The sequence below is a fragment of the Anguilla anguilla genome, chromosome 18 (assembly GCF_013347855.1).
Source record: "Anguilla anguilla isolate fAngAng1 chromosome 18, fAngAng1.pri, whole genome shotgun sequence".
In the NCBI taxonomy this organism is placed as follows: Eukaryota; Metazoa; Chordata; class Actinopteri; order Anguilliformes; family Anguillidae; genus Anguilla; species Anguilla anguilla.
Window position 1 is genome coordinate 27726140 of NC_049218.1, and position 21301 is coordinate 27747440.

General features: G+C 51.8%; 4 non-coding genes and 1 pseudogene across 4 annotated transcripts; all 5 read right to left on the reverse strand.

Moving 5' to 3' along the window:
* Positions 1 to 1947: 1947 nt before the first annotated feature.
* LOC118218610 lies at positions 1948 to 2064 on the reverse strand. Its single transcript, XR_004763490.1, has one exon. It is a non-coding gene; the product is annotated as a U5 spliceosomal RNA (small nuclear RNA).
* Positions 2065 to 8049: 5985 nt separating this feature from the next.
* LOC118218618 lies at positions 8050 to 8165 on the reverse strand. Its single transcript, XR_004763498.1, has one exon. It is a non-coding gene; the product is annotated as a U5 spliceosomal RNA (small nuclear RNA).
* A 377-nt stretch (positions 8166 to 8542) lies between these two features.
* LOC118218647 lies at positions 8543 to 8717 on the reverse strand (annotated as a pseudogene).
* A 5773-nt stretch (positions 8718 to 14490) lies between these two features.
* On the reverse strand, positions 14491 to 14607 carry LOC118218566. The gene has a single exon (XR_004763447.1). It is a non-coding gene; the product is annotated as a U5 spliceosomal RNA (small nuclear RNA).
* A 384-nt stretch (positions 14608 to 14991) lies between these two features.
* Positions 14992 to 15174, reverse strand: LOC118218520. Its single transcript, XR_004763430.1, has one exon. It is a non-coding gene; the product is annotated as a U2 spliceosomal RNA (small nuclear RNA).
* Positions 15175 to 21301: the final 6127 nt, after the last annotated feature.

The window sequence follows — 21301 nt, forward strand, 5'->3', positions numbered from 1 at the left end:
GTGCACCTCCACCTCTTCAGTAGCAGCTCGTTTCCCCAATGCCACCTTCGCCCATTCTGCAACCGGGCCCCCCTCAGGAGCCTCGACATCTCCCCAGGACCTAGGAGATGCCAAGTCCATGGATGTCAGCAGTGCCGCCCCCTCAGCTGAGGGAGACAGATCCGGAGCAGGGGCCGACTCTACCACCTGGGAGAAAAGCTCCTGGAACTCCCCCGTCGTGGACGATGTAGGGATAGGCACCCCCACCTCAGCAGATGCCTCCCCGACAGGTGCAGCTGAGCCCTTGGGCCCAAAAATCTGGATGAACCCAGCACTTTCTGCCAGCATCTCCCTGGCGACCGGACCAGAAACAGCAGCCGCCACGCTCTCCGCAGGAACTGGACCACCCTTAGCCCCACTAGGGAGCCCTGCAGCTGCAACAGCCGCAGAAGAAACAGGCCCATTGGCTGCATCTGGAGGTGAAACTGGAGCAGGAGCAGGATCCAAAAACGTAGAGTCCTGCGCTGGGGTTCCAGAAACCCCCGGAACAGGCACCAACAATGCAGCAGGACCAGGGACCTTTGCCGAACCAGGAGAGGGCACTGAGGCAGATCCCTGCATCCCAAGAACTGCTAACTCCTTGACCGCCTTTTCAGGACTCTGAGCAGAAACAGCATCCTCCGCAGCCCTTGAAACCCGAACCACTTCTCCTGCCGCAACCACTCCCACCGCACCAGGGGGCGCCCTTTGCTCCTTCGCTCCCCCGTTTGAAACACCACCTGGCCCTTCAGATCGCGCCATGTCAGCGTAGGTGCGTGCTCTTCCTGGACACACCCGAAACAAATGCTCTGTGCTGCCACACAAACTGCACTTTTTCGGGGCATCACAGTCTTTTGTCTGGTGGCTCTCCGATGCGCAATGCCTGCACTTTTCATTATTGCAGTGCTCCTTGAAATGGCCAAAGCTCCCGCACTTCCTGCAGTACACAGGCTGGCCCGGATAAAACAAATATCCCTTGTCAGGGCCCAAAGAAAAGTTTCCAGGCGGGTGTGCAAAACCCCCCACACCTAAGGGATCCTGCCGGAAGCGCACCATGTACCGCCGCCTGCCATTCCAAAAGCCATACTTATTTTTTAGCTTCAGCCCTTCCCGCACATCAGCGCAATACCGCTTCAAAAAACACAAGATGTCTTCCTCTTTAACAAAAGGGTTATACATGTGCACAGTCAGTGGCCTGAGAGGCTTAGAATAAAGTAAGAAAACCAAAACTCCTTCCAGCAAGGCAGAATCCTTCATTTCCATGTAACGCGCGAAAAAATTAAAGCAATCAGGCTCAGAACAAAAAGTGAGATCAAAAAAACCACGGTTGGAAAAATCTTGCAAACAAAAAACGGATTCTGGTTTGACAGAAAATAAATCTTTAAGTATTTTCTTTACAAAAAAATCCAAATTAAATACCTTGCGTCGCCTTTCTTCCATCTCGAATCTTACTGTGTTCCGAAGCCGCACCCGGTGGGCCGGCACGCTGTTGTCCTGCAAGTCCATCGCCTTCTCTAATCGCTCAAGAACGCACTTGATCTTAGCCAAAAGGCCGAGAAGCGATGGCCTGAAAATTGGCCACAGCTGGCCGCCGCCGCCCAGGGGGCCGGGAATCCGATCGCGGGGTCCGGCCGGACCCAGTCCCCGCTCGCCATTGGTCCGGGGCCCCCTCGACGCTTCCCCCGGGACCTCTGGCTGTCACCTCAGCTCCACCCACAAAGCCCCACGTCCTCTGCCACGGTAGCTACCTACGTGCTGAAGGCTCTTATCGCCGTTTAATTGCACGAGCACTCGCAGAACAGCTATGTAATTACCTAGCTAAGCAAGCAAGGAGACAGTCCACACTCTATAACACATGTACCCGACAAGTCACAAACCAGGGACACATGGCAACAAGTCATCAACAAGCTCTCTTAAGAACAGAAAAGTCGCCCCGTCCGGCGGACGGAGCATCCAAAAATAGCACAAACTCAGGAGTGTTCCTCTCCACGGAAATCTTTAGTAAAAGGCGAAAGATTTGTGTGTGATGAAGAGAAACCCGAGCACACGTGGCCTCTCGCCGTCACCAGCCGCCGTAGGCCCTCCCGGCCCGGAGCCGCAGGCCCGGAGTTGTCCGCCGGCGCCCCCGCGCGTTATCCGCGGAAGAGGGAGAGGAGACGCTATAACCGCCCGACTGGCAGAGGGCGCAAGCGAGCCACGGACCGCTGCAAACCGGCTCGCTAGCTGACTTACTTAACCAACTTCACTCACCCAGCTAGCTGACGGAGAATGATAGATAGATAGATAGATAGATAGATAGAAAGAACGACACACACACGATAAAACTATTTCTTTTATTTCATTTAAAAAAAAAAAAAAAAAACCCCACAAGGACTCAGTTGCTTGTCCACGCAGAAGCAGAAGCAGAAGCATTTCCTTTGCATTTGCATTTCCTTTTTTTTTTTTTTTTATTTAAAAATCCCACAAAACATACATCACAAACATTACATACACATACGATATCTGCGTCCAAGTACATTTACATTTGCAAGCACCTATTTACATACAGTTTCATCCTCACACTCCAGTAACCGCATCGAAACAATAATACAATGGCCCCACCTACTGGCCCCCTTTCGCCATGCCTCCACAAACATAAGTATGTTTTAATTATTTAAACCCTATACACCAAGACATCAAACCTTTCTCCGTCCAAACCCCCCACAATTGTACTACTTCCACAAAACAAAATAAATCACATACTGCCTACCCATACAGGTCCTTCCACCGTTCCTTTGCTTGGTGGTACCCCAAAGACACCTCCTCCCATTGCCTCCTTCTTCCCAACTCTCCTCTTACCCTCCCAACCACCCTTTTAAACCCCCACTTAATGTTATGCCTCACTAGTAGTCCCCTTGCCTCCCACAAACCATACTTTGTCAGGCTTACCACCAGCCACCACAAAAACCTTTTCCTCCCTTTCACCCCCGTCAAACCCTTCCCCAAGGTTATACTTTCATAACTGAGTCCCTTCATCAAATCAAAAAACAAACCCACCTCCTTCCATACCCTTTGGGCAAACGTGCAGTCCCAAAAAACATGTCTGACTGTCTCGTCAGCCATGCACGTGTCTCTTGGACAGAACTTGTTCCGTGTGAGGGAATGTCTGAAAAGGACCTCCCTCACCGGTAGACGCCTATGTACCGTCAACCAATTCAGGTCCTTCAGGTTGTTTTCCAGGCCCTTCGGCTGCACCCCTCTCCACGTCTCCTCCGCCACCCCCCATATCCTAACCCTCCCTAACTTTTCAACCAAGGCCCTATACAGTGCCCTATGGCTCAGGCACATGTCCCTACACTCTGGGAATCTTTTTGCCCACTGCAGCACCTGCTGGTACTGCTGTGGCAGCCCTTCCGCTCTGGGGAATCTATTGTCCCAACCCCCTAAGTGCTTCAATGCCATCCCTGCCCACAGCCTCAGAAAGAAATAGGCCGCATGCGCAGTAGGCCTCACCATCTCCCTACACATGGAAACATACGTTATGACATCAAGCTTCAGCGGGATGTTTGGCACTCCCTTTCCCCCTTTCTCCACCGCCTGCATCATGAGCTCCCTGGTGATATATTCATATCCTCCCCATATGAATTTAAAGATCATTCCCTGCACAACTCTCCTCAGCCTTGGAGGCATAGGGAACACCTGCGCTACATAGATCAGTGCAGGTAGTACCTCTGCTTTGAGCACCAAAATCTTACCTGTAATACTTAGATGCCTTGCCTTCCACAAACCCAGTTTCCCTTTTACCTTCCTTATCCTGGCCAGCCAGTTCTCTTCCGCATCCCTCTCCCCTCCAAATCCTACCCCTAAAATTTTTATCGGCCCCTCTGAACAGGCCAGCCCGCACATATTCTCCCTCCTCCCCTCCCATCTTCCAAAAAATTTTACACTCGACTTACCTATGTTCAGTCTGGACCCTGACGCCCTCGCGAACCTCTCTACCATTTCCAGCGCCCTCTCTACGCTCCTCTCACAACTCAATATGAGGGTGGTGTCATCGGCGTATTGGGCCAACTTCACCACCCTCCCCCCCCCTCCTGGCAAGACCAACCCTCGAATGGCCCTATCCCCCCTTATAGCGGCCGCTAGCGGCTCGATGTACATCACATACAGCAGTGGTGACATCGGGCACCCCTGCCTCACGCCTGACCCCTGGAGCACCATCGCGCTAAGGTGCCCGTTGATGTTCACCCTGCTCCCCACCCCCGCATACATTACCTTTACCCACCCCCTGAAACGCGGCCCGAAACCCATCCTCTCCATTACTTTTGACAAAAAATCATGTGACACCCTGTCGAAAGCCTTCTCCTGGTCCAGACCCACCAGCACCAGAGGCAAACTCCTATCGCGTGCCCAGCTGATGACGTCCCGGACCAGGCGAAAGCTCCAGTGCAGCTGACGGCCCTCCACGCCGCAGGTCTGGTCCCAATCAACTATGTGCGTCAACGCCGCCTTCATACGCCTGGTTAAGACCTTTGCTATCGCCTTGTAATCTACGCATAAAAGCGTGACAGGCCTCCAGTTCCTAAGGTCCTCCATGTCCCCCTTCTTAAATAGGAGAGAGATTACCCCCTCCCGCATGGAGTCCCCTAGCCTCCCCTCTTCAAACATCTCCCTAGCCACCTCTAACAGGTCCCCACCCACCAACTCCCAGAACACTCTGTAAAAATCAGCTGGGAGCCCGTCCACCCCTGGCACCTTACCTGTCTTCAGGCTGAACATAGCCTCCCTAAACTCCTCTAGTGAGATGTCCTTCTCTAAATTCTCTCTCACCCCCCCTGGCACCCCCCCCCCCTCCAAACTCCCCAAGAAAAAATCCCCCTCTCTAAGATCTACCTCCCTTCTCCCAAACAAATCCTTATAGAAACTCACCGCCACCTCTACCATCTCCCCTGGCCCTGTCTTTAATACCCCATCTGCCCCCTTTAGTCCCCTCACCACCTTCCTCCTCCTGCGTTCCTTAATGGAGCCAAAAAAATATGCACTACATGTTTCATTCTTCTCCATATCCACTCTCCCCTCGATAACCATAAAAATCTCTTTGCCCTCCCCTCAAACACCCTCCTCAGACGTTCTTGTATGTCCGAGTAGCCCTGCCAGGATCTATCCCCTTTTAAATTCCCACACACAAAAAACTCCTCCAACTCTTTTTGTAGTGAATAAAACTCACCTCTTTCCCTCCTGGCCTTGGCCTTACAGTAATTCACTGCGAACCTTTTGGTGTTCCCCTTCACCCATTCCCACCACTCCCGCCCAGACCCAAACATCTGCCTCATATCCCTCCATCCCCCATAGGCCTCCCTATATCCCTCCACAAAATCCTTCTCCCTTAACACACTCACATTCAGCTTCCAGAAACCCCTTCCAAAAGCCGGCACTCCCATCCCCAGCTTACTTCTCACCCAGTGATGGTCAGAAAACCACACTGGGGAGATCTCTGAAGCTGCCACCACTACGTTCTGTGGAGCGAATATAAAGTCGATCCTGCTGGCCGCTCCCCTTGAGTTCCCCCAGGTTGCCCCTCCCCCCCCCCGGATTGGCTTTTTTAAAAGTGTCCTGTAACGAAAAATTGTTCACCATCTTACACAGGTGCCCCAAACTAAAGTCCCCCGTGCCCTCAAAGGAAACGTTGAAATCCCCACCCACTACCAGTACCCTATTTGTGAGGCAGACGGCCTCCATGTCCCCAAACACCTCCCTCCTCCCCCCCGGCTCTGCCGGTGCGTACACGCATAGCAGCCTGAGCTGCAGCCCTTTCCAATCTGCATCCACTGCTAATACCCTCCCCTGCACTACTGAAAAAACCTCTCCAATACAAAAATCCCACCCTTTAAACAAAATCCCTACCCCTGAGGAATGCACCCCCCCCACTCCCCATCTTGAATCCCCCTTTGTCCACTCCCCTGAAAACCCACAGTCATCCCTGTCCCTTAAATGGACCTCTTGAACAAAACACACATCAAAATGAACTGTGGCTAGATAAATAAATACGGCTCTTCTTTTGTTACTGTCCTGTAACCCCCTCACATTTACAGTAAGCACCGTTAGGTAATTATCAGCCATTGTCATTTAATGAAAAAAGAAAGCCCTCTCAATTAAAACCACGGTCTAATTTCTGAAGGCACAAGCCCAGCCTCCTCCTCCCCTACCCCCGCACCAACCTCTGCCTCGTCCAAAGACACATAGGCAGAGGCGTTCGGGGATGTAGGAGGGCTATATCTATGCTCGTCGCTGACTGGAGAAAGTAGCACCGCTACCTCTCCCCCGTTGCATGCTCCACTCACTCCCTCCTCCCCCCTAGCTAAGCCCCCCCCTTCCTCACCAACCGCAGTTCTGGAAGGTCCCGCCTCCTCACTGTCCCCCCACCTCAGTGGGGAGAAACGGTTCTTCAGGGCCACAGTCCCTGAAGGTGGAAGTCCTGAAAAAGGTCCCGACACCGCCGGTGACCCCTGCGGTTCCTCCGCCTTCCTCAGGGCCTTCCGCCGTCGCTTCCCCTTCGCCACCGTGCCGTCCGCCTCTCCCTCAGCGGAGCTCTCCTCAGACCCCGTGCTTTTCTGCACCCGCTGCCTCCTGGCTGACTGGCACATGACACCCTCCATCTCCTCCTCGCCCACCACCACTCCCTCGGCGCCGCCAGCCTGTTCCGTCTTGCCGCCACCTTTCTCTCCCCCAACTGGTGCCTCCTCTGTTACTGGAGGAACCACTTCCACAGCCGCACCCGCATTCTCTTCGTCCCCCTGCTCCACTCTCTGCTGCCCAGGGACCACTTCCTGACGGTCAGGATGTCTGTAAGCATTGCCAGGACGGCCCCTCCCCGCAGCCGCACTCGCATACGTCCTCGTCGACGTCGTCTCCGGGCAGCCGTTGAAAAGATGCCCCTCCGCTCCACAGCCATGACATCTCTTTGGGTCTGGGCAGGCCATGACAGTGTGCCCGCTCTTCCCACAGTTCCTGCATTCTATCTGTGAGCAATTCTCCGCCACATGCCCAAATCGCCTGCACTGCCTGCAGAAAAGAGGCTGACCTGAGTAATAAAGATACCCACGGTCAGCCCCTATGGTGAAGTAAGCCGGCGGATGCAGAAGCCCGTCATGACCCCCTGGATCCTCCTTCAAGAAGACCCGGAACTGGCGCTTTCCGTTCCAGATCCCGAAACCATCCCTCAGCCATCTCGCTCCCGTCAAAACTTGCCCGTACCGTGAGAGGAAGAAGCCGAGCTTCTCATCCCCAACGTAGGGATTGTAAGTGTGGATTGTGATGATCTTGTAGTTCTTCCTTTCCAGCGAGGACACAGCGAACAGCACCAGTGGCTCTTCCCTCTGTTTCTCCAAGCACCTCCTGTAGGTTTCTTCAAAAGCTGCTGCCGAAATGAAGGTGAGGTCGAAAGCCCTGGCCGCCATATTCTGTTGCAAGCAGAAAACAGCTCCAGGATCCACCTTCAAAACGTCAATCAGCACCGCCTTGGTAAACTCTCCTCGTTCCATCATCTTGCTTCTTTCAGCAGACCAGGTGAATCGGATAGAATTCCGCAGCCCAGCTCCAGCTGGCTGAAACGGCGTCCCCTTCTGAGCCATTGTAGTTCGTCAGGTAATGCACCATCCAAATCTTAGCCAAAAGGCCGAGAAGCGATGGCCTGAAAATTGGCCACAGCTGGCCGCCGCCGCCCAGGGGGCCGGGAATCCGATCGCGGGGTCCGGCCGGACCCAGTCCCCGCTCGCCATTGGTCCGGGGCCCCCTCGACGCTTCCCCCGGGACCTCTGGCCGTCACCTCAGCTCCACCCACAAAGCCCCACGTCCTCTGCCACGGTAGCTACCTACGTGCTGAAGGCTCTTATCGCCGTTTAATTGCACGAGCACTCGCAGAACAGCTATGTAATTGCCTAGCTAAGCAAGCAAGGAGACAGTCCACACTCTATAACACATGTACCTGACAAGTCACAAACCAGGGACACATGGCAACAAGTCATCAACAAGCTCTCTTAAGAACAGAAAAGTCGCCCCGTCCGGCGGACGGAGCATCCAAAAATAGCACAAACTCAGGAGTCTTCCTCCCCACGAAATCTTTAGTAAAAGGCGAAAGATTTGTGCGTGATGAAGAGAAACCCGAGCACACGTGGCCTCTCGCCGTCACCAGCCACCGTAGGCCCTCCCGGCCCGGAGCCGCAGGCCCGGAGTTGTCCGCCGGCGCCCCCGCGCGTTATCCGCGGAAGAGGGAAAGGAGACGCTATAACCGCCCGACTGGCAGAGGGCGCAAGCGAGCCACGGACCGCTGCAAACCGGCTCGCTAGCTGACTTACTTAACCAACTTCACTCACCCAGCTAGCTGACGGAGAATGATAGATAGATAGATAGATAGAAAGAACGACACACACACGATAAAACTATTTCTTTTATTTCATTTAAAAAAAAAAAAAAAAAAACCCCACAAGGACTCAGTTGCTTGTCCACGCAGAAGCAGAAGCAGAAGCATTTCCTTTGCACCCAAAAATTGAGGCGCACCGTTCCCGGACGTACTGCAATACCGGGTCGATGCGTGGAGCGGACGGAGCAAGCTCCTTCTCCGACTCCCAGTCTCAAAAATCCGTTTAATATGTAGTCCCCAGATAGGGGACGTATCAGATATTAAACTGATAAGAACAGATTTTTTGATTTTTAGACGTTTTTATTTACATGCTTACACAAGACACATCTCCACATCACAAACACCCGGGGCAAACATACCTTTTATTTTGTGGCACTGACAGCCAAAACAAAACCAAAACCCAAAACAAACTACAAGCCAAACGAAAACTGGCCTTCACCATACAATTCTAACTTTACTAATTCCTTACCGTTGATCAGAGCAGGTCTAGACCCCCTTTCCACCGCTCTCTAGCAGCATGTTGTCCCCATTTCTTAACGTCCCACCTGATTCTTTCCCTCAAGTCTCCCTCCACTCTCCTTACCACCCCTTCCACCCCCCAGTCTTTCCCGGCCTTCACCAGCCCCTGCCTAGCCTCCCACAATCCTCTTTTAAATAGACTGACTACCAGCCAAATCAGGTTTCTGGTCCTCCTGTCTCCCACCACCCTCCCGATACCTCTCTCTATCCTAGCCCATGTGAGGTTAAACCCTTGCTCCACCTTGCCTATTGTGCCCGCCGCTCTTGCCCACACTACCCCAGCAAACGGGCACCCCCAAAGCACGTGCCTGATTGTTTCCTCTTCCGTGCACGAAACTCTCGGGCATGCCGGGGACCTGGTCAGCCCGTGCCGGTGCAATACCTCCCGTACCGGTAGCCTTTTGTGTAGACACAACCAATTAAGGTCCCTCAGACCGTTGTCGAGGCCCTTTGGTTGTATCCCAACCCACACATTTGGGCCAACCCCTGGCACCGCACCCCCTATCACCCTCTTCCTGGTCTCCTCATATAGTGCTTTCACCCCCTGCTCTGCCCTCCATGACAGTGCCTCAGGGTATGCCCTCAGCCATGTCTTTGCATGTTTGAAGTGCCACGGCTGCTGCTCCACCCTGGGCCCTACGTTAGACCATGCCATTAAATGCCTTGCCTGGTAGGAAAAGAACAGCTTCAGGAAGTTCCATGACACGTGTGCTGCTGGCCCTGCCAGCTGGCTCAGTATGTGCGATGTAAACATGCAGTCTAGCTTTAATGGCACGTGTGGCACATCCCTTCCCCCTTCTCCAATGCCAGCTACCATGCGCGTTCTTGCGACGTACTCATATGCACCGCCCCATATAAAACTGAACACCATCCGCATGAGGCCCTTCCTCATCGCAGCTGGCAGCGGGTATACGTATACCAGGTAGTTGAGGGCTGGCATCAGGTCTACCTTGACCACCAGGACCTTACCAGTGCAGGTGAGCGTCCTGCCCTTCCATAGTGCGAGCTTCTGCTTTGCTTTTTTGATGCGCTCAGCCCAATTGACGGTGGCGCTGCCCCCTTCCTGGAACTTCACTCCCAGGATTTTCAGGGGCCCCTCGCATAAGGCTAGCCCCCCCGGTACATCTCTCCTCTCCCTCCATCTACCAAAATATTTGACTGCTGATTTTTTTATGTTAACCTCTGCCCCTGATCCTTCACCAAACCGCCTAAACACCTCCAGTGCTCTCACTAAACATTCGTCCCTGTCTAACAAAAGTGTCGTGTCGTCTGCATATTGTGATAACTTCACCCGTGCACCCCCGCTGCCCGGAACCAAAAGACCCCTCACCCCTACGTCCGCCCTAATGGCCGCTGCCAGTGGTTCTATATACAATATATACAACAACGGTGAAAGTGGACACCCCTGTCTCACCCCAGCACTTAACTTAAACAAATCGCCCAGATGCCCATTCACCGCCACCACACTCCCTACTCCCCTATACAGTGTGCGCAGCCACCCTCTAAATACTTCCCCGAACCCCAACCTCTCTAGCACTTTGAACAAAAACCCCCAGCTTACTCTATCAAAGGCCTTGGCCTGATCCAGTGCCACCACCATCAGGGGCAAGTCCCTCTCTGTTGCCCAGGCTATGGCGTCCCTGACGAGCTGGAGGTTCCACCTAGTAGACCTCCCTGCCACTCCACACGTCTGGTCGGCGTTGACCACATGCGGGAGTACCGCCCTCATGCGGTCCGCTAGCACCTTCGCCAGCAGCTTGTACTCAACGGTGAGCATTGTGAGCGGGCGCCAGTTGGCCAGCTCACTTTGCTCTCCCTTTTTGTGAATTAGGGAGATGACCCCTTTAGCCATTGTCTCCCCCAATCGACCAGTGCCCAGCACTTCTTGTAGCACTCCCAGGACATCTGGTCCTATTATGTGCCAAAAGGTGCAATAAAATTCTGCTGGCAACCCATCTATTCCTGGGGCCTTTCTCTTCCCCATCCTCCTTAGTGCCCCCTCTAGCTCACCAAGAGTGAGTGGGGCCTCCAGGCCCTCCACCATCTCTGCCGGCACCCTCTGTTTTAATATTTCTATAAACTTCCTTCCTTTCTCCTCACTTACCTGTCTTTCCTGAAACACATCCTTAAAAAATTCAGTTGCTACCCTGGTCATCTCCCCTGGTTCCGTTACTATTTTCCCCGCTCTGTCCCTAATTCCCGTAAAAACTTGCCTTGCCTTTCTGTCTCTTGCCAAGCTAAAAAAACTTGCAGAGCACTTTTCATTCTTCTCTACAAACTCGTGCCTTGACCGCCTGATGTACGCGCGTGCCCTACCCTCGTGAATCTCCCTGAGCTTGCCCTTAAGCGTGTCGCAGCCCGCATGATCTATGGCACCCCCCTGGTTGCCCACTCCGTATTCCCGCTCCAGCTGGTGTTGCAGGCCCCTCACGCCTTTCTCCGCCTCCCTCGCCCTCCTTCTGCAGTACCGCACACTGAACACACGTATTCTTTCCTTTGCTGCCTCCCACCACTCTGTCAGCCCTTCATACATCAGTTTCAGACTTACCAGCCCCCTGAAGAACATGCCGAAACTGCCCCTATACTCCTCCTCCTGCAGCACGCTCGCGTTCAACCTCCAGTAGCCTGGTCCAAAGACGGGCGCGCTTGATTTCACCTGGAAGAGCAGCCCGTCGTGGTCGGAAAAAAATACGGGGATAGCCCTCCCTGCCAGCACACACAGGGGCCTGGAAAAGAATACATAGTCCAGCCTGCGAGCAACCCCACGTGAATTACGCCACGTGGGTCCTTCAAGGCGGGGCGACACTACCTTCGCTCCGTCCACCAGGTCCAGTTTGGCCAGGAGACTTCTGAGGCTCTTTGCACTCGTGTCTCCCGCTCTGCCCAATTCTACATTAAAATCCCCCCCCACAATTAGTTGCCTGTTAGTGGCTAGGTGAGGTACAATTTTCTCCACCATGTCCTTTCTTTCTGCTATCGTTTGTGGCCTGTACACTCCCACCACCCTCAATTTTGTGCTCCCCACTGTGGCATCGACCCCCATTACCCTCCCCTGCACTACTGTGAAAACCCTCTCCACCCTTACCTGCCTGTCCCCAAATAATATTCCCACCCCCGTAGAGTGAACACCCCCCACACTCCACACCGCGCCCCCCCTCCCCCACTCCCTCGTGAACACTCTTATGTCCCCCTCGTCCCTCATATGTGCCTCCTGTATTATACATATGTCACTTCTGACTGAGGCTATAAAGTCATATACTGTCCTTCGCTTTACAGGACCTCTCAGTCCTCGCACGTTCAGAGTCATGATGGAGATCTCCATCTGTAATGGTGGGCCATTAGCGGGCAGGATTCTTCTCTTCCCCCTCCTCCACTCCCATTTTTTGTTCTGGGGACATCCCCATGGCCTTCTTTAGTCCCTCTACATCCCACCCCTCTATAAGTCCCGACGCCGAGCCCACCTCCATCTCGAGATCTGAGCCTGAATTCTCACCCTCCCGCCCCAGCATTTCATTCCTGTTGGCCAGCGCCAGTTGGCACGCTGCCTTTTGGGCTTGCGGACCTTCCTTTGCCCCTGACCTGTTCCTCTTCCTCCCGGCTGGTCGGGCCCACTCCATCTCCTCTTCATCTGTGAAAGGGCTGTCGCCCCACAGTGCAGGTATTTCCAAGTCCGCGGTCGTAAGCCGCCCGACCTCCTCTGCCGTAGGAGACAGGCCCACCTCCTTACCCCCTGCTGCCTCCCGGGCAAAAAGGTCCAAAGATCCTCCCTGCGACGCCCCCGCCTCTCCACCTGCGGTCGCCCCGTCCTCTCCTTCCATCACCTTCTCCTCCTCCACGTCTCCTGGCTCGGTGGAATCTGTCACCTGGGGTGGCGTGGTCACCGGCCCGAAAACCTGGAAGAACCCCGCCCTGGCCACCTTCCCTGGACTCTCAACGGTGGCCTCTGCTCCTTCCTCCCGCACCGTGTCCTCAGCCCCGGCAGGGTCCGACTTCGTGCCATCGCCCGGGGCTGCACCTGGTCTCCCCGCGGGGGCCTCCGCTGGGCCCTCTTCCAGCCCAGGGTCCATGGCCAGCACAGGAACTGCCTCATGGCCACCTTCCGGTGCTGTGTCCCGCATCTCCGTCCCTCCAGTTGCCTGACCTGTCTCCCCTGCCTCCACTCCATCGGCCTGGTTATCGGGACTCCCTGCCCGCTCAGCCGCCTCCACCGTGCCCTGCTGTAGGTCCCCAGACGGAGCCACATCCCGGACAAGCTCCTCCTCCCTCCTTTGGGCTGGGGCACCCATGGCAGCTGCCGCCCTGGCCGATGTCTCCTCCACCGCACCAGGGGCCACTGCTGGCCTAGTCGGTCTTCCTCCCTCGCCCAATCCTGCAGGTCCCGCCTTCAGCATCTCAGCGTATGAGGTCTTCCTCTCCGGGCAGTTTCTGAATAGGTGCTCCCCACTTCCGCAAAGGTTGCATGTCTTTGGAGCCACACAGTCCCTAGCCTTGTGATCTCCCGACAAACAGTGTCTACATGTCTTCACGTTACACTTGTCCTTAATATGCCCATACGCCCCACACTTTCTACAATACATTGGCTGCCCTGGATACCATAAGTACCCGCGGTTAGGGCCGATTGCAAAGGCCCCCGGTGGATGAGAGTAGCCACCTACCCCCAGCGGGTCTTGCCTGAACCGCACGTTAAACCGCCTTTTCCCCGTCCAGTATCCATACCTGTCCTTGATCTTGGTGCCTTCCCTCACGTCAGCGCAGTACTTGTGCAGAAAACACAAAATATCTTCTTCCCTTACATAGGGGTTGTACATGTGGATAACCAGAGGGCGCAAGGGCTTTGTGTAGAGCAGTTGCACCACGATGTCCTCCATTGCCACTTCATTCCGCTTCTCAAGGTAGGCCCGATGAAAATTGAAACACGCCGCTTCCGAATAAAACGTTAAATCAAAGAAACCCCGATTAGAAAAGTCTTGCAAACAAAAAACTGTGACTGGATCAATCCCGAAAACACCTTGTAGCACCTCCTTTACAAAGAAATCCAGCTTGAAGTCCTTGCGCTTTCTTGAATTCTCCTCCATCTGGAACCGAATGGTGTTCTGCAACCGCGCCCTGTGGGCTGGTACTCCTTCATCTCCTTCTGCCATCGCCTTCTTCGTCTTCGTCTTGGTCGTAGCCAAAAGGCCGAGAAGCGATGGCCTGAAAATTGGCCACAGCTGGCCGCCGCCGCCCAGGGGGCCGGGAATCCGATCGCGGGGTCCGGCCGGACCCAGTCCCCGCTCGCCATTGGTCCGGGGCCCCCTCGACGCTTCTCCCGAGACCTCTGGCCGTCACCTCAGCTCCACCCACAAAGCCCCACGTCCCCTGCCACGGTAGCTACCTACGTGCTGAAGGCTCTTATCGCCGTTTAATTGCACGAGCACTCGCGGAACAGCTATGTAATTGCCTAGCTAAGCAAGCAAGGAGACAGTCCACACTCTATAACACATGTACCTGACAAGTCACAAACCAGGGACACATGGCAACAAGTCATCAACAAGCTCTCTTAAGAACAGAAAAGTCGCCCCGTCCGGCGGACGGAGCATCCAAAAATAGCACAAACTCAGGAGTGTTCCTCTCCACGGAAATCTTTAGTAAAAGGCGAAAGATTTGTGCGTGATGAAGAGAAACCCGAGCACACGTGGCCTCTCGCCATCACCAGCCGCCGTAGGCCCTCCCGGCCCGGAGCCGCCCGCCGGCGCCCCCGCGTGTGATCCGCGGAAGAGGGAGAGGAGACGCTATAACCGCCCGACATGGCAGAGGGCGCAAGCGAGCCACGGACCGCTGCAAACCGGCTCGCTAGCTGACTTACTTAACCAACTTCACTCACCCAGCTAGCTGACGAAGAATGATAGAAAGAAAGAAAGATAGAAAGAACGAAAGAAAGACACGATAATACTATCTTTTATTTAAAAAAAAAAAAACCCCCACAAGGACTCAGTTGCTTGTCTACTCCATGAAGAAGAAGAAGAAGAAAAAAGCAGCAGCAGCAGCAGCATTCGCCCTTCCTTTGCACCCAAAAATAGAGGCGCACCGTTCCCGGACGTACTGCAATACCGGGTCGATGCGTGGAGCGAACGGAGCAAGCTCCTTCTCCGACTCCCAGTCTAAAAAATCTGTTTAATATGTAGTCCCCAGATAGGGGACGTATCAGATATTAAACTGATAAGAACAGATTTTTTTTTTTTTTTTTTTGGAAAATTTTTTTTTTATTCACACACCAATACAACACTCTTTTACTCAAAACCCCCCTTTTCCCCCATTGTTTAGATTATATGTATGTGCACAAACTCACCTTTTCCTCTTTCCCTTCCAAACAAACCCCATAGTGCCAAAACCCTCCATTTCCGCCCCTTCCCGCTCACAAGTCCCAATGTCCCAAAGTCCATCTCTTCCATTTTGAAACAGAACAGGGCACAACCATGACAACACAAAATCTACACAATCACATCACTGGTTTCCACCGTTCCCATGCTGCATGAAAACCCCACTGCAGCACCTCCTACTGAAAATGGCACTATATCCGCTTTCACCATCTCCCCCACCCCCCTCACCGTCCACCCTTGCTTCACCACCCCCCTCTCTCCCCGCGCCCCCCACAACTTCTGCTTCACCAAACTGATCAATAGAAGAACCAAAAGTTTCTCTCTTCCCTTCTTCCTCCACAGTCCCTCCCCATAACACACCCTTTCCCAGCTTAAATCCCCCAAAACACTATACATCCTCCCCATTAAACCCCAGACTTCCTGTGCAAACTTACAATTCCAGAACACATGCTGCACAGTTTCCTCTTCCTCCCCACAACCCACCCTCGAACAACACCGGTTTCTTGTTAGTCCGTGTCTGTATAGCACATCTGTGACTGGCAGTCTACCATAGGCAACAAGCCAGTTTAAGTCCTTTAACCTGTTGCCTATCGTTTTTGGCTGCACAGCAGCCCAGACTTCTCCCCCCACCCCGACCCCTGTTCCTCCAACCGGCTGCAGCTTTCCTCTTAAAGCCTTGTATAGCCTTCTATGCTGCAGTACCATTTCCTTATCCCTGCATTCTACATATCTCCTTGCCCATCGTCCCACCTGCACATAATGGGCAGGGGCCACCTCCCCACTCGGCACCCTATTATCCCACCCCACCAGAAATCGCACGTACCCCGAAAACCAAAACCGAACGAAATACTGAAATTTGTGAGCCCTTTGCCTTGTTAAAGCCACACACAGGTTGCAGAAAAACAACACATCTAACTTTAATGGGAGATTAGGCACATCCCTCCCCCCATCCTCTATCATCATGTACATAATATCCCTCCTCACATATTCGTAGCCCCCCCATATAAACTGCCCTTGTCAGCTCTCTCCTGAGCCGTGGAATGAGCAATGGAAACTGTTACGTGCCAGGTTTGTTTTTTTCTTTCGGTCTCATTATTCCGTGAAGTCTGCTACGGGTCACTCCGCAATTGGTGAAGAAGAGGGAAGAGTGCGTTGTTTCCCCCCCAATCCTCTTCTGCGGACCTGCCTGACGGCCAATGAGGAACAGACCCACACCTATATATATAGCGAATATTGTCAGTTACACCCCAGTGACTTGGATTTGAATGTTAGTTGCCTCCAGTATTGCTATTGTGACTTTGTGCTATTTTGACTTCTGTGTATCGATCGTAATTTCTGAAAAGACTTTGAGTTTGGGTTTGCGTCTCTGGTTTGGTTGCTGGTTTTGTGTTGGGTTAGGAGTGGGATTTAAGTAGGTGTTTGTTTTCTTAACTGTCACTGTTAGTTTCACTTGTGTATAAGGAGTGGGATTTAGGTAGGTGTTTGTTTTCTTAACTGTCACTGTTAGTTTCACTTGTGTATAGATACGGGCGTGTACAACCCTTGTATGTTTTTGTTCAGTTTAGAATAGTCAGTGTAGTTAGTTAGGTTCGGAAGATTTTCGGGTTTCAGTTAGTTAGTTTAATTCATTTCTAGAATTGTTAATAGCTTATATATTTCTGTTTTGGTTATCTTCTTTTGTTTGGTACCGCCCAGTGTTTCCCCTCCTGTTTGTTCATTGTATAGATAATTAATTGTGTAAATAAAATTTAATTTTTAATGATCAGTCATTTTGTTACTCCCCTGTACCCCTAGACCACAATGGGGACGTAACAAAATTGGGGGCTCGTCCGGGATAATTAATTACTCATTATTAATTATTTCCCGATACTTAATTGTCTGACTTTTGTAGGTTAATATTTATTTGCGTATTGGTTTTGGACGTTGCTTTGAGGTCCGCAGTTGCGGTGTGTGTTGTTGTCTTGTCGCCCTCTTGTGGCGATAGGGACCGCTGGAAATGGCTATTTTTGATTTGGTTGGGTTTCTCCAGAATCCTACTTTAGAGCAGTTTGATAAGTGTCGCAAAGACGACCTTTTGTTGTTAGCTGTACACTTTGGTATTGCGGTTTCTCGACAGGCGCTTAAGAAACACATTAAGGCCGTCGTATTAGAGGGGTTGGTTGAGCTGCGGGTCTTTGTGTTACCGGGTCTGCCTGATGCTGCTGCGTTTGAGGAGGATCCAGATGCATCTGTAGCTCCGCCAGCTAAATGCGATGTGGAGGCTGAACCTGAAGAGGAGGATGAGGGCAAGCCTACACTGCCTGCATTTTCTCCCGTGTCAGCTGGGAGTGGGCGGTTCAGTGGTGCTGATCCCCGTTTGAAGGTGCGCCTCGTTCGTCTCCAACTAGAGGCTCAGGAAAAGGCGGCGGCGAGGCAGGCAGAATTCAATTTGAAATTGGAGATCCGCAGATTGGAGATTGAGGCTGAGACGGCGGTTAAGCTGCGGCAGCTTGAACTGGCGACAAAGCAAGTTGCGCCAGGTCCTGTCACACAGTCTACCCCCTCAGTTTTCTCAAATGTTTCTCCTTTGTCCAATCCCCTGCAAACCACATTAGATGTTAGTAAGCACATTAGATTGGTACCGCAATTCCGAGAGACTGAAGTAGATTCCTACTTCAGAGCATTTGAACGTATTGCAGCTTCGCTAAGATGGCCGAAGGATGTCTAGCCTCTCTTATTGCAATGCAAATTTATTGGCAAGGCCCAGGAGGTATGTTCTGCACTGTCGCTGGAAGACAGTTTACAGTATGACATGGTTAAAACTGCTGTTTTGCATGCCTATGAGCTTGTCCCTGAGGCTTACAGACAGAAGTCCAGAGATCACAAGAAATCCCTGAATCAGACATTCGTTGAGTTCGTTAGAGAGAAAGGGGTTCTCTTCGATAAATGGTGCTCAGCTACTAAAGTCACTGACCTTAACTCTCTTTGTGAGTTGGTTCTTATCGAGGACTTTAAGAACTCCCTGCCGGAGTGTGTTGTTGTGTACTTGAATGAGCAAAAGGTTACTTCGCTGTCACAGGCAGCTGTCCAAGCGGACGAGTTTGTGTTCACTCACAAAACTGTGTTCATGTCTTCTCCTCGTGCTGCGTCTCAAGGAGCCGAGAAAAGCTCTAGTATTTTGTCTTCTGTAAGACCTGACAATCGTCCTCGACCAGTTTCCCCATGGGCAACGGAGTGGAAATGTTTTTACTGCCATAAGCCTGGTCACATAATTGCCGATTGTTTGGTTTTAAAGCGAAAGCAGCAGCGGCAGAGTTCTGAACAGCCCAAGAGTGTTGGTTTAATTAAAACAGTCCCTAGTATTTCTGAACCTGTACCTAGCGCTGAGAATGTTCCTGACTCTGGTTATGAACCTTTTATTCTTAAGGGGTTTGTTTCGTTGTCCAGAGATCAGAAAGATCCGGTACCTGTAACTATGCTAAGGGATACTGGAGCAGCTCAGTCTTTCATTCTCTCTGATGTACTGCCTTTGTCCAGCTAGACTTTTAATGGTTCTCATGTTTTAGTGCAAGGCATTAACATGGGCTTTATGACGGTGCTGTTGCATACTATTCATTTGCAGTCAGAGCTGGTAAATGGCATTGTGAAAGTGGGAGTAAGAGCCTCTTTACCCGTAAAAGGTGTTACTTTTATTTTGGGTAACGATCTTGCTGGTGGGAAGGTACTGCCGGTATTGGAAGTGTTGGACACACCAGACGCTAAGACTCACCCTGACTAATTAACTCGTACATTCCCAACTGTGTTTCCCGCATGTGCTGTCACCCGTGCCCAGTCTCGTAAAGCTGGAGATGTTGACTTGTCTGATTCCTTCCTAGCCTCTCCAGTTTTGGGGGAACAGTCCTCCTCACTCTCGCTGAAAACGGAGGTCCCTGTGAGTATGAATGAGACTGACAGAGACTGACGCATTGCATTTGCCCTTTACTCGAGAGCACCTTATAGCTGCCCAGCAGGCTGATTGTTCTCTGGCAAAGTATTTGTCCTCGGCAAACAAAGAAAAACAATCTGCTTATTTCATGGAGAATGGGTTGTTAATGCGCAAGTGGTTTCCCACTGTCTCTACAGGATTAGAGTGGAGTGCTGTATATCAAATTGTTGTGTCTTCTGAATTTCGGCAGCACGTGTTATATTTGGCTCATGATCATGTGTTGTCAGGACATCTAGGCGTTACGAAAACTTACAATCGGATATTGAGACATTTCTTCTGGTCTGGTCTAAAATCTACTGTGGTCCGATATTGCCGTACTTGCTCCACTTGTCAGTATATGGGAAAACCGAGTCAGGTTATTCCGCCCGCACCCCTTCATCCAATACCAACTATGGGTGTACCATTTGAGCGCGTGTTGGTTGATTGTGTTGGCCCACTACCCAAAACCAAGTCTGGACATCAGTATTTGCTAACCGTAATGTGCACAGCTACTAGGTATCCTGAGGCGATACCTCTTCGTAAAATTACGGCTCCTGTTATAGTGAAGGCATTGGTTCAGTTCTTTTCTACCTTTGGGTTGCCTAAGATTATCCAGACGGACCAAGGTTCAAACTTTATGTCGAAGCTGTTTGCCCAAGTAATGAAGACTCTGTCTGTTACCCACAAAATTTCCAGCGCTTATCACCCTGAATCGCAAGGTGCGCTTGAGCGATTTCACCAGACCCTGAAATCTATGTTACGCGCGTATTGCCTAGATACTGGGAATGACTGGGACGTAGGTATCCCTTTGGTGTTATTTGCTGTTCGTGAAACTGTGCAGGAATCACTGGGGTTTAGCCCTGCTGAACTTGTTTTTGGGCATACTGTTAGAGGACCATTGAAGTTGCTTAAAGAGAAGCTATTGTGTGATGATTCCTGCTCTAATACAAATATTCTGGATTATGTTAGTGAGTTTCGTGAGCGATTACACACTGCTTGTGCTGTTGCTAACAAGGCTTTGTCTTCCTCTCAAGCGAAAATGAAGGTTCGCTATGACAGGAAAGCCGTGCCTCGTTCTTTCCAGCCAGGGGACAAGGTTCTTGTATTGTTGCCCAATCCTGGTTCTGTTCTGCATGCACGATTTTCTGGTCCTTACATCATTGACCGTAAACTGAGCGAGACGGATTACGTTGTCCGAACTCCCGATCGCAAACGCCAATCACGCGTTTGCCACCTTAATATGCTAAAGGCTTATCATGACCGTGGAAACTCTCAGGAAGAGTCCCAGAGAGTGACGGTAGGGCCCACTGTCTCCTCTGTAGCCACTGCCTCTGCGCTGCATTCTGGTGATGACGTAGATGGGCTTGTTTTACGTAACACCCTTGATCAATGTGCTCGGTTAAGGAATTCTGAGATGTTGCAGAATCTATCATCTGTTTTAACTCATTTAGATGAAAACGAACAGACATTGTGCAATTAATAAAAGGGTATTTTGTTTTATTTTGTGATGTCCCTTCCCAAACCTCAGTGCTACAGCATGACATCAATGTAGATAACGCCGGACCAATAAAGCAACATGCATATCGTGTGAATCCCACCAAACGGTCCATTATGCGGGAGGAAGTAGCCTATTTGTTGGAGAACGGTTTAGCCAAACCCAGCTCCAGTCCGTGGAGTTCTCCGTGTTTGCTGGTTCCCAAGCCTGATGGGACGTCTCGTTTTTGCATGGACTACCGTAAAGTTAATTCTTTGACTGTGCCAGATTCTTTCCCGTTGCCTCGTATGGAGGACTGTATAGATAATGTCGGCTCTGCTAAATATGTCACCAAGTTAGATTTGTTAAAGGGTTACTGGCAGGTGCCGCTAACCCCTCGTGCATCTGACATATCTGCCTTCGTTACATCTGACAATTTCATGCAGTATACTGTCATGGCTTTCGGAATGCGAAACGACCTTTCAAAGGTTGATGAATTTTGTTTTGGAGGGGTTTTCACACTGCGAAGCTTATTTAGACGATCTAGTTGTCTATTTGTCTGATTGGACGGAACATGTAACAACCCTCCG